This window comes from Coturnix japonica, chromosome 7 (genome assembly GCF_054131305.1).
Source record: "Coturnix japonica strain WE chromosome 7, WE-NBRP24, whole genome shotgun sequence".
In the NCBI taxonomy this organism is placed as follows: Eukaryota; Metazoa; Chordata; class Aves; order Galliformes; family Phasianidae; genus Coturnix; species Coturnix japonica.
Genome location: NC_140669.1, coordinates 4,984,934 through 5,001,142, shown reverse-complemented (window position 1 = coordinate 5,001,142; position 16,209 = coordinate 4,984,934). Strand labels below are relative to the sequence as shown.

The 16,209-nt window shown below is 42.1% G+C and overlaps 1 protein-coding gene across 2 annotated transcripts in view; it reads left to right on the top strand.

Annotated features, from left to right (window-relative positions):
• Window positions 1–5,013: 5,013 nt before the first annotated feature.
• The window catches only part of SPOPL (speckle type BTB/POZ protein like), a 28,498-nt gene continuing 17,302 nt past the window's right edge, over window positions 5,014–16,209 (top strand). For both annotated transcript variants that reach the window (XR_001556660.3, XM_015869112.3), the window contains exon 1: window positions 5,014–5,266. The gene's annotated coding sequence lies outside the window, so the exon portion shown is untranslated. The remainder of the gene's footprint in view (window positions 5,267–16,209) is intronic.

Below are 16,209 nucleotides of genomic sequence, written 5' to 3'. Positions count from 1 at the left end.
TCTGTGACTGCTGAGACTTTGAGGTGGTAACACACTTCAAGTGTGTGTTGGCACTCAAAGGCAGTTCAAGGTAATCATCCAAGATGAACATCTGTAGCTTATTTTTAACTACCTCATATGCTTGCAAACACATCTTGAAAAACTGCAACTCATTACTTTCCAGTTAATTATACAACTACAGAAGCACGAAAAGTATGTCCATTCTGTTATTTATCTGGTCTTTATCATCAGAGCACACTATTATTGACTTGTTCTGTACTTAATACCCTGCTACAATTGTTCCATGGTCAGCTCCTGCTTTCATGAAGTGATCGTTACTGGACCTACAGAGATACTCAGGGATACGATAGATATGAAAGTATCAGATTCTAAGCTTCCATTATGTCAAGTAAAATAGTGGAGGTATAAAAAAAAGACAACAAAAGAAACTAAACAACTCATTTGAGTTGGGATAAAATTGGTGTTTTAAAATATATATGGGAAAAGCTCTTACAGTTATTCTTTAAGACAAATAAGTATAGAATGAAATCTGCATGCAAATGTGATGTTACGAGGAATAACTACTACAAATCTCGAGTTTTCCAAATCAGTGGTGTCAATAGAATACTTAAACAAAAGTAACTTCTACATTTTGATGGACAGTGGAATCCTGAATTTCTCAGAGGATAATGTGCATGTATTATGTTCTGCACCAACAAGCACTTGTCTTAAGTAAATTTGATAGAGCAACTGAAAGGCAAAATCACAAATGGAATTTGTATCTAATTACAGTACTGCAAAATGACTGTTTTATCACTGTTACTTTTGTCAGACAAAATCTTACTCAGAAGATCATTATCTGCATCAATCCACCTTTTCCTGACTAGCAGTTTTAAGCTATCTTTACATATAGAATACCTCTGTCACATTTTACTCGTACTGCATTATTCATCTGAGCTTTTGCTGTAGGAACAGGATACTCCCATACTGGTCTCTCAAATCCCAGAGCAAAAGGAAGTTTATGAATCATGATGTCTTGAGAACGCAAACTGCTTGTCAGCAAGTAGGACTGAACTAGATGAAATCATCAGCTGTGCAAAATCTGTGCTAACGAGAACTACAGAACTTAGAGTGAGCACTGTTTTATAAATGGTGTTAAGTCAAAATAAGCACCAAAGTAAATAAAAATGAGTAACAAATCTCTGATTTCTCTTAGGATGAAAAAGTTTGCTGCCTCAAAACTTTAAATGTCAAGCACAGTCCCATTAGGAATCCCAGTGTTCTGTGTCCTCAACTTTGTATTCAGCATTTGTATTGGTATCTTTCATATAATTCTTTGATGTGCTTTAATTTCCCTTACTATTTATAACAGATATATTGACTTCTCATAGTTGACTCAGGTGTCATACAAATCTTTGGTGTTTCTTGGAGACACAGCTACCTGTTCTGTGCATGAAAACACATTTACTAAAATGACAGTCCAGATTTTAGTCATTATTATATGCAACATATTTACTGCTCCATGCTCAAATGTTTGTTCTGCAAAATATTATAGAAGAGCTCAGTCCTATAATACTAAATTTAAAGCAGTACTAGGCTTTTACTATGAGTAGTGACAACTGAGCCAAGTCCTGGCATGGAGCTCTACAGACTTTGGGAATATTGATGTTGGGAAGTGCTTTTATGAGGAGTACAGTTGGGGATTTTGTCAGGCAGAAAGCAGGAGGCAATTTCAAGAGGCAATGCCATAGGAATCTCAGACAAAAGCAGGAGTTCACAAGTGCTTCTCTTTGGAAGTTGCTCTTAAAGGTGTTTTAATAGTTGGTATTTAAATGAGGATGAAGACTCTGCACCTGGATTCACGATCAAATTCAGGAATATAAGCCACAAATTTGCTCTATATTGTGTTTTGGTATGAGAAGTGTACAAGCATATGTTATGTTGTGTGCATTTTAGAGAGCATAAAGAAAATTTCTATATTACATTTAAAAGTATAGATTTTCGATTTCACTCTTGAGATAGGAATGCTGATACAAAAACTAACAACAAAAAGGAGGCTTTCTCATCTTTTTTTTCCATAAAATTCAACAGAAACTCCATCATCTTTCTCACTTGAGAACGTTATTAAGTTTCTACTGCATTCAGGAATGTATTTAGTTTCCAAGTTACAACTTGGAAAACTATATTTCTAAAGAAATGTGAACAAAGCAGAACTTGGTGTTTTCCTCTTTCACGTTTTGGATGAGGATCTTTGCGTTTGTTTTGAATGCATGAAGAAAGGGAAGCATACACACAACATCTGCTGAGCTCAGTGGAAGCTTCGAAGTCCCAAGTTTCTACTAATATTTCTTTAACACTGCGTAAGCAGGGAAGAATGGGTAAATTTCCTACTGCATGTCAGCCGGTAGCTCGGCAGTTAAGGCCTTTTTTGTGGTGTAAAAGACAGGAGATCAGAGCTGTAGCCTGGAAGGCAAAGAACTGAGACTTGAATCTGACCCACCCAACACTGTCAAGACTCTTCGTGATAGTTCATGGAATAGCAGCTGTCTATTCAGATAGCAAACATGAAGTTTCTGAGAGAGTAAAATCTTTCCACCAAAGCTAGCATATGTTTTCTAGTGAAGAGTGCTGGTTTCAATACTTCGACCTTTTCAAGAGAAGGACCGTTCTGCTGAAATGTTACTGATTAATTTTACAGCAGTTTCACTAACGTGTAAGAAATTAGTTGGTTGTTGCAGCTTAATAAGATTTATTATTTTCCTTTTTACAAAGAATACCTAGAGGCAACATATACAAAGAAGTTAAGGTGATGAAGTCAATATAAGTTGGTAATGAATGTCTTAGCACCCTGGAATTCCAAAAAAGCAATTCGAATTTTTAAGCTGCTACGTTATAAAAAGCCTGAAAAACTTCTTTGATAAAGTTTTATAGCCTTTTAAAACTGAGCACAAAACAGGGACTCGTATCAGCCAAACAGGCTTTGAATTTATTTGATGCAAAACCAAACGTATGCCTTGGTAGTATTCTTGAAATGTTGCTCTTTTAATAAATAAATAGTGTAGAACAAAAATATTACAGATTGGTAATGATTCCCTCAAAGTTTTTTCATTTGGACAATAGATATGAAAGCAAAACAGAAAGCAAGCAGCACTGCCAGCATCACGAGTTGCCTGCCATTGATTTCTCTCTCTCAGTATCAGTTAATAAAAATGATTGACTCGCTTAAGAAATTAGACAAAATTACTACTCATGTTTTGACTTTGGCTCAGACAGTTGATTTTACTGATTTAACCTTGCTTTCAATCTGGAACGCGTGTTTGCATGTGTGTGTTAAATGCTTCCTTTCACCAAAGAGATCTCAAAGGGTTGTATAATGAATGAGAATGCATAATTTCACTATTGAAATGCGGTTACTTACTGAGTAGAGAATTACTTCCACTTGCAACTTCAACTTGCAAATCACTCAAGTGCATCTTTACATACACAACCGCTTCCCTTGAGTCTGTGGGCCTGCTCAGACGCCTAGCACTGATGAGAGACTATTTTAAACACTGTGTTAACATCATGTACAGCAGCTGAATTCATACAGTCCACCTCATGTCACCTAACAAGGGTGAGGAAATCCAGTCAGTAACACGGACTATATTCTCTGTTTCGAATAGCACAGGCAGACAGGGCTGTTATGCTGAAGGGTTTATCTAAGGTGGTAGTCCCGACTGCTTGAAATTTGGCCACCCTGGAAAGACGAAAGGTTTGTGTTGTTTGCCCAGATCACAGCAGTTCACATCTCCAAGTACCCCTACAAAGTGCTTCCTTACTCTTTGTAGGAGCGCTCCTAAACAAAATCTTTCTGTTCAGAATTGCTGAGCATGGTAACTAAATAAGTCCACCCTCAAGAAAAGGTCCACAGAGTAATAAGAGAACTTCATGGAGAAGGACGGCAGCACCTCAGTGCAGTGGAAACGCTGCTCTGTCCCAGTGGGAGATGAAAAGAAAGAACATCTACAGAGGTGTTTTTCTCTTCGGCTTTTACCTGTATAGACAGTAAAATAACACGGCACGTTTTCCCGAAAAGCTTTGATGAAGATATAGTAGTTTAAACAAACAAAAGTAAGATTTCTGCTAGAAATAAGCCTATACTGTATGCGTGTATCCCTGCGGAGCTTCTTGTCTGACTTGGGAAGTGTGATCTATGTAATACATTCACTCTGTATTGAGGAAAGTTGAGTTCTCCCTCTGGGCTCTGCTGGGATCTTTGCTCTCGAAGAGTTGTTTGACCGTTTCGTTCTGTCTTATTTTTGTTTGCTGTTTTCTGTCCTTTATAATTAGAATTTAAACTCTCCCTTTGTCTCGTATGTTTTGTAAAACGTCTGGCATAAAGGGCCACTTATCTCAATTGACCTACTAAGTGCTGCTATAATGCAAGAGATGATGAGTCCAGACTTGAGAGTATTTCACCTTAAGGTGATGCAAGAGGTCGGTACTGCGTGGTGCGCTCTAATTTGGCACAAAGGAGAAACAAATTTAGGATATGGAAATGGGAATAGCAGGGAACAGGATCGAGCTGTTGTTGAGGAAGGGCTGGGAGGGGGGAAGTGCAGGAAAATCATTTTCTCATAAAACCAACTGGAGATTCGGATCTGGAAAGTGCTCGTTGCTTTACTTGGCAACTACTTACATCAGCGGCATTTACCCACACAAAAGAATATCTGAGGGCGAGAGGAAGAAGTTTGTAGGCCGATGGATGGATGGATTGGTGGCAGCTAAAGAACTTCTGAGCTGTAATCTCGCCTTTTGTCCGCTGATAAATATGTATGCGTTCTTCACGGCTCCTGTTAATGATCTGTAATGATCTGCAGAGACTTTGCCTGAAGTGAGACTCAAAGGAGATGCCCGCCGGGCCCCGCCCCGCAGGGTGGTGTTTGTTAGTGGGGGTGTTATGGGGTTGTTATGGGGGGTGTTAGTGTAGGGGCGTGGCGTCGCTCCATGTCCCGGATGGAAGCGGCGCTGCGCGGCACCGCGTGACCCCTCCCTGTCCGGAAGTGCGGCGGCAGCGGTGCCGGAGCGGCGGTCAGCAGCCGGGGCTGTACGGGAGCCGCAGCGCTATCGGCGGTCAGCTCAGCTCGGCTCGGCTCGGCTCGGCTCGGTGCGGTGCGGGCAGCGATGAGGCTCCGCTCCCGCCCGACCTCGCCGCTTCCTTCCGCCGCCGGCCGTCGGTGACCGTCACGCCTTCCCCCGTCTCGGCGCTATGAGAGCCGCCGCGCCTCCCAGCCAGCGCCGCGCTCCGGTACGTAACGACTCCGGGTCGGCGGGGGGGAGGCCTTTGTTGCGGGAGGGGCGGGCCCGGCTCCTTGCCCCGGGGCCTGCGGGCCTGACCGAGCGGCCCCACCGCTGACGGCTGGTCTGCCCTGGGCGGTGCGGGTAAGGGGGGCCCGGTCCGGCCTCGCGGAGCAACCACTGCCGGCTTTGTGTGTGTGTGCGGGTCCCCTCCCGGTGTGCGGTGCGAAGCCGTCCTGCTGGGAAGTTGCCGTCTTGCAGCAACAGCTGAGGTTGGGGGGTGCTGTAAAAACTTATGGAGGTGAATAACACCGAAGGGTTGAGGCGGCGGTGCGGCGTGCCCCATCTTACACATGGGCAGGAAGTGCGGCTGAGCTGGGCTGGGTTTCACCTGGTGATGTCATCTGGTGAAATCCGCCGGGCTACCGGTGAATCAGTGCATCGTATGGGCGATGAGAATGAGAGGAGGGAGATAGAACTGAAACAGAAGAGATCCTGAGGCGCTCAGCCTTCGGCCGCAGCGTAGCGAGCACGGTTGTGTAATTAGAAAGATGGGCTGAGCTTCAGGAAGATATTCTTAACTTTTGACACGGTGTGAGGAGGTACAGGAATAGCGTTTGAACAAAAAGGATTGTTTTCCAACCTCCTGCCAGGAAACTCTGTGGGATTCCAGCTGGGTCGTTCCTTGTTCTTATCAGTTCTGCTGAAGGTGTTATTTTGATGGCTGTTCCATATGGTCGGATGGGTTTGTGCCACGGCGGTGCTGAAGCTGAGCTCTTAGTGGTTTGAAGCTGCTCAGGTGGTTTGTTTGAGTGCTTTGATGATACAAACGCTGTCAAATTTCTTCAATTTTTCAGTTTCCACTGATTTTTATTTCAAGAATTAAAAAAATCCTATCAGTAAAGGTCACTAAACAGTCACTGTAAAGTGCCCCTTGTAACTAATCGGCTGTTAGAACCATAGAATTGCTCAGGTTGGAGAAGACCTTAAAGGTCATCAAGTCCAACCGCAACCTGATCATCATCCCAACTCTAACAACCCTCTGCTAAATCGTGTCCAGGAAAATCAAACTGAGATGATCGCTTTTAATTAGCGTATCAACCTGATACTTGAAGAGTTGATGGGTACAAAATACTGCACCATCAGAGCATGAACATGAAAAAAATGTCAGTGTTGTGTCATTCTCTCCTGTGTATTTTTAGGTCACTACTAATAGTAAAGCATTTTGTCTTAGCAATCGCAGTTGGTGGAGGTGGTTAAGGAAGCACCATATCAGCCAATAGGCTGCCCAGTAGGTGATGGGCTGGTGTAACCAATACACTGGTATATCAGCTGGTGTGAATTGCATGGCTTCAGAAGTCAGTTATTATGGTGAAGATGGAGGAACGTGCAACCCCCTCCTGACTCTGGGGGGGCGGGGGATCCTCATGCTGAAGAGGAAGTAAAACCCAGTAACTATAAACACTGTTTAGTCCAGTCTTGCACTCCCAGGTTTTGGGGATAAAGTTCCTACTTTAAGGCCCTTGCCTTACTGGTTATTTGGTGTCTTGGAGCTGTTGTTCCTGGCTTGAGGCTGATAGAGTTCTGCTTCATCCTCTCAGAGATGGTTTTTTGAGAGGTTTCCATATCATTGCACGTGGTTCTTTCCTCTTTCTTTAAAATCCTTATGTATTCACAACAGATTTCTTTGGCCACTTGTTCATGGATGGCTTTAAGTAATGTGTGAACTCTGTTATATAGCATGTCTATTGTGGTGCATAAAGGCTTCGGTTTTTGTAGTGCTTTTATCTGCTCAATCCATGTACTTTGGCAGGACTGTGTTCAGTATTGAAACAAACTTAAACAAAAACCCCTCAACTTTCATGATACCATTTTACTTCTATAACAGCTTTCCTCTGTGGTTTTGGTAACCAGCTTTAAATTTGTTCTTTGTTGGCTATAAAGGTTTTTATGTGTTCTTTGTCTACATGCTTGCTAAGAGATTCCTTGTATCTGCCAGTGTCCTTTTACCAGTGTTTGCATAAAGCATTTAGGAAATGTAGTGGAAAGTGAGATGTTCTGCTGTTTCACAGGCTCATTAGTATGGAATAATCTAGAGAGATCGTGCATACAGATTCCCTCAATTACCTGAGTGTGTTACCTGTGATGCTACCTTCCATATCCCAAAAGCCATTTATTATTATCTTTATGCAGAACGTTGTGTTTGTTCTTGGTTGGTTACTACTCTTTCTCATGACGCAAAGCCATTTTAGTATGTTGTCCTGCTTCACAGTTGGAGAATTTGATAGTTGCTTCAGTGGAAAAAAAGCTGTCATCCTTTCAGTGTTGCTTCTTCAGGTGTTAAAGATGGGCTGATTTTAAGTGGACTTTGTGTAAAGGTGAATGTTGGGTGGGCAGAGTCATCACTTCTGTGATGAGTCTTTATGAAAGAAGCTCCTGTACATACTCAGATGCTTTTAATCATTTCTTTGTTTTGTTTAGCATTAGAAATATCTGATATGCTCTTCCTCTCTAATTCATTTCTAAATGCACAGAATGAAGTGGTGAAGTTTTATAAACACTTGCAAAGTGGTTATGTACATTTTGTGACTCTCTCCCTAAAAAGCTGTAGCTTGCTTAGGTAGGAAGCAGCATTTGAAGCTCGGGTTTGATCTGTTCTCTTGCTATATGATTTCTGTAGAATGCAGAACTCCTTAGCCTTTAATTAGTGGTACTTTGTGGGTTCAATATTGAACAGTTGGTGTTATGTCCCATCCACTTTCCTAAGAGTCGTGTTTGCTCTCTGCACTTTATTGTGACCTTCCTTCTTGAGTAATACAAACTTGAATTTATCATTTGACATGCCGTTTACCTTGTTGCTTTATAGAATGAAAAAGTGATTGTGTTACAGGAAGGGATGCAATAGAGTAGCTCCTGGCTAAGGCAGTGCTGCTCGTAGAGGGAACGGCTCCAATAGTTGGGAAACTTCCAGAGTTCACGGGGTGGGAACATCTTGTTGTACCAGCTTGTGCTGTGCTATGGAGAGGATGAAACTTGGGAGAGCCAGGCTTTCTCTTCTTCCTGATTGATGCTTTAATGCTTATTCCCTCCCAAGTGCTCGCACACCAATTGGTCGAGTCACTTGCAAGTCAGTTTTTATGCAAGGCTGCAAATGGTGAAGAAGGGGATGAGGGGATATGATGACTTGCACTTGATTTATTTGAAATGCCTTGTTTTGTTGCATATTAAACGTTTGGAAAATTAATTATGCTTGGCTGTTAAAGGGTTTGATGTTAGTTGCCTTAAACTCAGCTGTTGCTTCCTGAACATCTGAAATTGCATGTAGAAACAGCTCTTTCTGGCCTGAAGGAGAGTAGTTGCTGTAACTTTCTCCTCTGGTGTCATACTTTCTGGTTCTCTGTTCCATATTGACATTTTCTTTGGAAAACTACATTTCCCAGAAGTTTTATTCCTGGCTTTCTTTATTCATACTCAGTTTTTAATGGACGGATCTGTTTTCTCCATTAGCATTGCCTGTGGCCTCTGAGGGATGATCATTTGTAACGTTCTAATAAAAAAAACAAACAAAAACCAAACCAACCCTCTGCTTTCAGTTGAGAGCTGAAGACGAGTCACTTATTTTGAGCACTTAGTGTATGGGTGCAGAGATTTGTATTAGCTAATGATTTCTTAAAATTCTTTGGAGCAAGGACTTGTTGACTGTCTGCAGCATTTAACACAGTAAGGCTCTGAATTGCTTAATCTGTAGACATTACCTCAGCAACAAAACAGTACTCTTAAAACTGAAGACAGTGGCACCAAACAGATGGATTCTTTGGTAACTAGGTTTATTTTCAGAGTCAGTTGTAATCAAAACCCTTGAAGCTAAAATCAGAACTATTTGGTAATGAATTTAGCAACCAAGTGCTTGATATACTTTGCCTCAACTTCTTGGGATGGAGTAATATGTTATAACATCCAACTTCTTTAACTGCTTTTAGTGAGCATCATTTACTGGCCATGGTGACAGGTATCAAACTGAATAACTGTTCTTGTAAAAGAGGACAAAATCCTTCCAACTCATCTGATGTGTGTGAAGATAATTCCATCGTTAATCACATACAGCTGTATCTGTACCTGATTTTAGGTGCTTTTTCTATGCAGGCAGAAAGTTCTGTTTGTAGTCTGCATCAACTCATTTAAAGACTTCCTAAACTGAAGTTGTATCAATCAAATGTTAGACTAGAAACCAAATTACCTGAAATCTCTAGTTAGCTTCTTTGGGTAGTTGTAGGTTGATGTATAGCAAGTGCATTGCTGTATTGAGCACTGAAGTTGATGTGAGCTTAGTGCTGTTGGTGTATGTGGTTTCAGAGGATCAGACTGAGTGTAATCTAGTTTTGATGTGTTCCATCCATGCTGAATCTGCCAGTGTAGACTTTAGCAGTTCTGTGCATGTAGGAAACAAACTTCTGGTGTTAAAATGGAAGAATCTTTATGTTGAAATATGTGATCTCCATTTGTGCAGTGATTTTTTTAAGTTATAAAACTAAAAGCACTGCGCTCGTGGTTGACCTGAGAACAGAAGTGTGGCAAATACACGTGGCTTGATTTATACTGTAACATACTGTAACAGAGAGGCTCTTGTAATGTTTATGGCAAAGTTTGTCTTGTTTACAATCACTTGGTCTTGGTGACTTCTTGATTTCCTGGTAGTAAATAGCCTGTTTTTCTCCTGTTATCCTTTTCTGTGACAGCAGTTTTGTGGAGCTGCTGGGTGGTTGGGGAGGCCTGCTGGTGTGACTCAAGGTGGGGTTACCTCAGGTGCGGACTGGCAGAAAGCAGCTTTGATTCCAGCCTCTGTGAAGATAGAAGCAAACCGACTTGCTGGGACTTGTGGAGACCTTCCTTAAGCTCAGCTGTTTGATGATGAGAGTCAAGCCAGAAGGGGGATTTGACTTTAGGTGCAGTTGAAAGGCCACTGTGTCCAGGTCTTTGGCCTGCTGGCCAGAAGCCATGCCTCCAGCAGTGCAGATGGCCGCAGTGGTAGTTAACAGCATTCTGTTCAGCACGTTTCCCACAGCAGCTTTGCAAAGGCAGCTGAAGATGTTTTTGATAAGCCAGCAAGGCTTGGTCTGATTGAACTTGTTGCCTTTTGTCAGCCCAGTTGCTCTTGTCAGGCTGAGATCTGCTTCACCTTGCCCGGATAAGCCCTGCCACCCCAGCGGCTCTGTAGCAGCCTTTGTTGTGTGCCTTATTGCTCCTTTTAACCATCAGTAAAACAATCTGTGTAGGGGAACAAACGATGGTGTGAGGAGGTGAAAAAAGTGAGTAAACATCCTGCTTAGGAAAGGGTGAGTAAGGTTTTATGTATTGGCACTTTGGTCACTAGGGCTTTTTTGCAAGACAGCATGTTTTCCTATTGCTCTGGTGCCAATCCTCAAATGTTTTGCATGGATTTCATTCACTTGAGCAGATAATGTTTTTGCTTTCTGGGGGACGAGTTCTCAAGCAGGGGAGCCTGATGGGCCACCTCTAGGTAAGTGGCCTGCAGCTGCAATAAGAGCAGCTGGGGAAGTGATGGGGCTTAGTGTTGTAAAGCCAGAGCAGTTGTTGCTGAGTGATCATTTCTTGTGAGGCAGCAAATGGTTCGATGGAAATTGAAAGCCTTAGAACACTTGTAGCAACTTTTAAAGAGATAACCCTTGTGAGGGAAAATAAAAAGTGAATGCTGCTTTGCAAAACAGCAAATAGCAGGTTGTTTCTGAAACAGCTGAGTAGGGATGATTGTGTACTTGTATTTGAACTTTGGAAACCAGCCTCAAAAGGTTAAGAACTCTTAGGATTATCTTTTTTAGCATTGTGTGATCTTGTTGACATCTGTATTGGGCTGTTTCAGGTCCTGTTGGTAGTGATGGCTTTCACCAGGTGTATTCACACAGCTGTGCTTTCAGAGGCTCCTACTTCAAACTCACCAGAACAAGTGAATGTGCATCTCAACTCTTGATGCCTGCCTTTACTGTAGTGCAGCTTAATCAGCTGCTGATACCATCTCCACTGATATTAATTCTCTTTGGAGACTGTTAAGGTGAGCTAGCATCAAGTGCAGTGTAGTTCTCTGGCAGTAGATGGAAGAATAGTAATTGTTTAATGTACTTTCACGTGCCATTGATTTAAGTAAGAGAAATGGAGTGAAACTAAGGAAAGACAAAGATGGCATTGGCTGTATACCATCGGGTGTAAAAAATGACAGCAGCAGATTATTAGGATAGAATAGCTTCCTGAGAGGAGTAATGGTGGAAATGGCAGTATTTTGGATGCTGTAAAGCTAGGCTGAAATGCAAAGATTCTTCTTACAGCATTTCAATTTCAATTCTTCTCCAGGGAAGTGTATAGATGAGTCCTATGGGGAATAGTTTAGGTTATCTAATATGGAACACCATTGGTTTCCTATACTATAGAACAATAATGCAAGGCTAATGCTGAGGGTTTTTTATTAATAAGCTTGGCTGATGTAAACTAGACAAAGTTCAAACTCTGCGTTTCCTCTTGGCTGAAGGAAGATGATCTTTATGTTTCAGAAGCTTAAGGGTAAGAAAATTCTGAGAAAAGCCTTTAAGTGATGCATACTCAGCTGTAGTTTTTACAACTAATAGTATAATCTTGTGAAATTTGAACTACCATCTTCAGTGCTGTCATTAACAGTTGCAAAGCCATCCTCTAGAGGAGCTGTGCATTTTGCCTTGCTGGGGCTTCTGCTGTAGGCACCTCAAGGATGTGCTTTCAAACTCTGATGTCTCAGCTGCAGCTATTTTAAGATGTGTTCTGACCCCAGCTGCCTGTTCTTTTTCTATGCTGGAGTTCAGTGTCCCTGTCATAGAATGGCAGGGGGATGCATGTGTAGTTTCTCAGCTGTCACAAGCCAGGCCAGGGCATTGGTTTTTCTTTCTGGAGTTACTGTTCAGCTCACGGTGTGGGTACTGGAGGTTGGTGATAGTGAGACCTGAAGCAGCTAAAGCTTGTGATTTATGCCCCAAAGCTGGTTTAGGCTTGTGTGGTTTCCAAGTAAATACATGCTTAAGTAAGCATTTTTAGTTTTGTGTTCTATAAACCCTCTTTTAACTACTACAGACCTTGCACATCTTCAGGAAGTCTCCATAGGGTTTCTCTGTGTGTGACCCAGCTGCTGTTCCCTTGTTGCACTGAAAAGGAAACTTTTGTGTTAGAAGTGCTACAAGTAACATTGAGATGTAGTATGTGCTCAGTCAACAGCTTCAGTGTGAAGGAGGTGGGAGTATATAAATACGTTTGTGTGTGTGTATGTATATATATATATACATATGTAAATCCACAGTTAAGTATCAGTAACTCCATGCACTCCAATGCAGGAGTGATATAGATTAGATTCAATAAATACTAAACGTTACATTTAAATAATCTTCAAGGTGTATATCCCGGGTCTATTTTCAGGCACGCAAATGATGACACTGAATAAATTGGAAAACTGCCTAAGCTAAATAGATCCTTCAGATGTCTGTTATTGTGCTGTGTATCATCCAGCAGAAAATTCGGTTATACAATACAGTTGGCTATATAGGAAATGTGTAGCAATTCTTTTGTAATGCTCAATCGTGAGGAAATACAAATCCTTCCAATTAAGAACAATTCTGTCTTTTACCATGTGTTCTTTCTACTACTAATGTCTTATGAATTTTCTTAAGCGTAATCAGCTTACAAGAGTAACTCTTACACAGGAAAAAAAAAGTTCTCTCTTCAACGGAATGATATTTTTAAGTCTCTAAGATGTGGAGAGGAAGATGTTTCTCGTGGATTTAATCAGCTCAGGAGTTCCATGCCTCATTGAGATAAGCCTGACCCAGCTGATGGGGGTTTTTACACCAGTCAGTACTTCTACACCAAGCTGGAAGGAGCATGGCTCTGTCACCCTGATACAGTTGGCCATGTAGCCACATCCTTTGGCCTTTAAGCTGATGCTACGTGGAATTGTGAGAGTCAAGTAGACCATCAAACTAGGAAATCAGATGGGCAATTCAAAAAGTACTTAGTTTGGGGCCTAAAAATGGCTTTACCTTCAGATTTGACTGTTTTGCTCTGGTTCATTTCTGTTGCTTCTACCTTTGAGTCCATTTTTGTATCTTCTCTTACCCAAGAGTGAATTTTAATACAATTTGGTATGTTCCCATGGCTTTTTATTTTTTTGGATTTTAAAAAGCGTGTATTGAAAAATAAGCCCTAGCACCTTCTTATTCATTGGTGATATTTCCTCAAACTGAATGTGATATCTCTGTAACTAGAGTGTTTATTTAGACTAGATAATAGGAAGAAACTCTTTACTGTGGGGGGTGGTGGGACACTGGAACAGGTTGCCCAGCAAGATTTTGGATGCCCCCTTCCCAGAAGCATTTGAGGCCAGGCTGGATGGGGCTGTGAGCAACCTGGTCTAGAGGGAGGAGGTGTTCCCTGCCTATAGCAGGGGCTTGGAACTACATGGTCTGTGAAAGGTCCCTTCCAACCCAAACCATCCTGTGATTCTGTTGTTTTTGAATTGGATTCACAACACAAAGTTTTGGCTGGGGGAGCAGACAAATTACGTGTGGTTTCTGAACTGCCTGTTTACTTGGAACAAAAAGTTGGAGGAACACTGTGTTGTTCAGCGATTATCCTTCAGAAAGTAGGTTTTCATTTAAATTTCAGTCAGTGATGAAATATCAGTATTTCCAAAGGTTGGGGAGGGTGGGGTTAGGGAACGTTCGTCACAGCTTTGTGTTCCTTGAGATGTTCAACCCCTTTCAGGAAAGGCTGACCATCCAGATGAAATACACAGGACACGCATGTGGAATTGCTTGGCATGCTCATTTATTATGCTCAGCTCTATCATGCAGTGAGCGCTGAAGTCCTGCGATGTGCCAAAATGCAGCAGGGGAGGGAAATGCTTTGATCCTGGAGGCTGAACCCTTTGCCAGAAGGGACAGCAGAGGAAAGCCAGGGAAGGACTGCCCTTCCAGCTCACAGTGTGCTTTCCCTCTTGCTTGTGACAGAATAGGATGGGGTCATTGATTTGCTTGGCAGACTGATCTGTGGTTGGGTTCTGGCAGGCAGGGGTGGACTTCTAGCATCTGTTGGATGCCCTGTGGAAAGCAGTTTGTCTGTCCAGTTCTATCAGTAATTTGTTGGCTAATACTTTATTGAAGTAGAAAGATAAAACGTTGCTGTGCTCGCTGCTTACGTAACAGGTGCACACAAGCACATGTTAATGCTACAACTACTCTGATGAAAGAAATGCTAGAGTGTAGTTATACTGAGCTTCCACTGCTACGTGTGAGAGCTGGCAAAAGATCCCGTTAACACTAATGACAATTCTTCAAGTAAGATTTGAAGTGCTTTGTGGGTTTATTGAGGGATTAGGGAATTCCTGTTGATACTTTTGCGGTGCTTTCATAATATGTTGTCACTTTTCCAGTGTAAAAGCTATTGATTCCAACACAAGATGTAAGACTGAATGTGGTGTACTGTAGATCAGAAGCTGAGGAGTAACTTTATCTAGAATAACCTTCAAATTGTGCTTTGAGGAACCACTTGGATTTTTTGCCTCTTTGCCCTGTCCTGCTCTGCAAGTAGTGCTGAGCTGTGGGAAGTTCTGGGTTTTAGACAGACTGCTTTATTTGACAGAATGATTAGCAGTTGCCATCAGTGCAAGAAGCCCATTATGTTTGGGATGTGAGAGTACAGGTTAAGTAACAAACTTTTGAGCATCTCTTCTCTTGTTTTGCAGCAAGACAAAGTAAACTCTCAGCGTAAGAATTGGCAGTAACTGCTGCATGGCATCTAGTATGGATATATCACCTTATTTAAAAGAAGCAATAAGCTCCTTGACACATTTCAGAAATAAACCTATTTTCCATTTCTTAAAGCCAGAGATTTTTGTCCTCATCCCCTAAAACTTCACAGTGTTTCCAAGTGAATGTAATCATGCATGTTTCTTGTGGTTAGAGAAGTCTTCCTAGCAAAATGGAACTGGTTTGTTAAGCCTTGTCCAGACAGCTATAACATTGCCTGAAAACGTTTGGAGGGTGTTGTGTGGCAATGTCCTGTCACCTCTGATGTTTTATGATGTGCAGAGGAGTAGATGCAGATTCCAGTGTAAAATTGTCCCTTACAGTAAGTGGTTTCATCCTGCAGATAACAAGCCTGTCTTTCTGCACTTCATTGATTTAATTCCACACCGTAATTTGCTGACAGGTTTTCTGAACTACAGCTCTGTCTGTTCCCAGCCATTTGATCTAATTGGCTGTGAGGGGGAATTGGTGCTTGGAAACCTCTTTGTCTGAGCTGATGACAGTGGTTGATCAATGATTCATAAACACTTTCTTCAAGGTAGTATTTAGTCTTTTCCCCAAGCAAAGTGTAGTATGTAGATCAAAAGGTCAGCATGTAGATGCATCTTCTCACCTTCAGTCTGTCCTTGCAAGGTCCAGTCTTGGTTCTGGTGTCACACAATCACAGAATGACCCGGGTTGGAAGGAACCTCAAGGATCATGTAGTTCCAACCCCGCTGCCTAGCAGGGCCACCAAACATACACCTTTACTAGATCAGGTTGCCCAGGGCCCTGTCCAACCTGGTCTTGAGCACCTCCAAGGACGGGGCATCCACAACCTCCCTGGGCAGCCTGTTCCAGGGCCTAACCACTCTCCTAGTGAAGGTATCACTTTCAGTGAGTGAGGAACACGAAACCAATTGGGCACCAACACCTGGTGGGAGGAAATCCTTCCCTTCTCCTTGATGCCTCTGTGTGTCAGGGTAGCATTTCTATGGCTCGTTGCTTTCAGCTTGTAGTTTTGGTAAATATCCCTACCACTGCCTCCAAATCCTAATTAATCAGCTAGGTAAAGTTAATTAAGATGATTTCAGTACTGCCGATAGCTCCCCACTGTTCTCTGGCAGTCCTTGGGTAT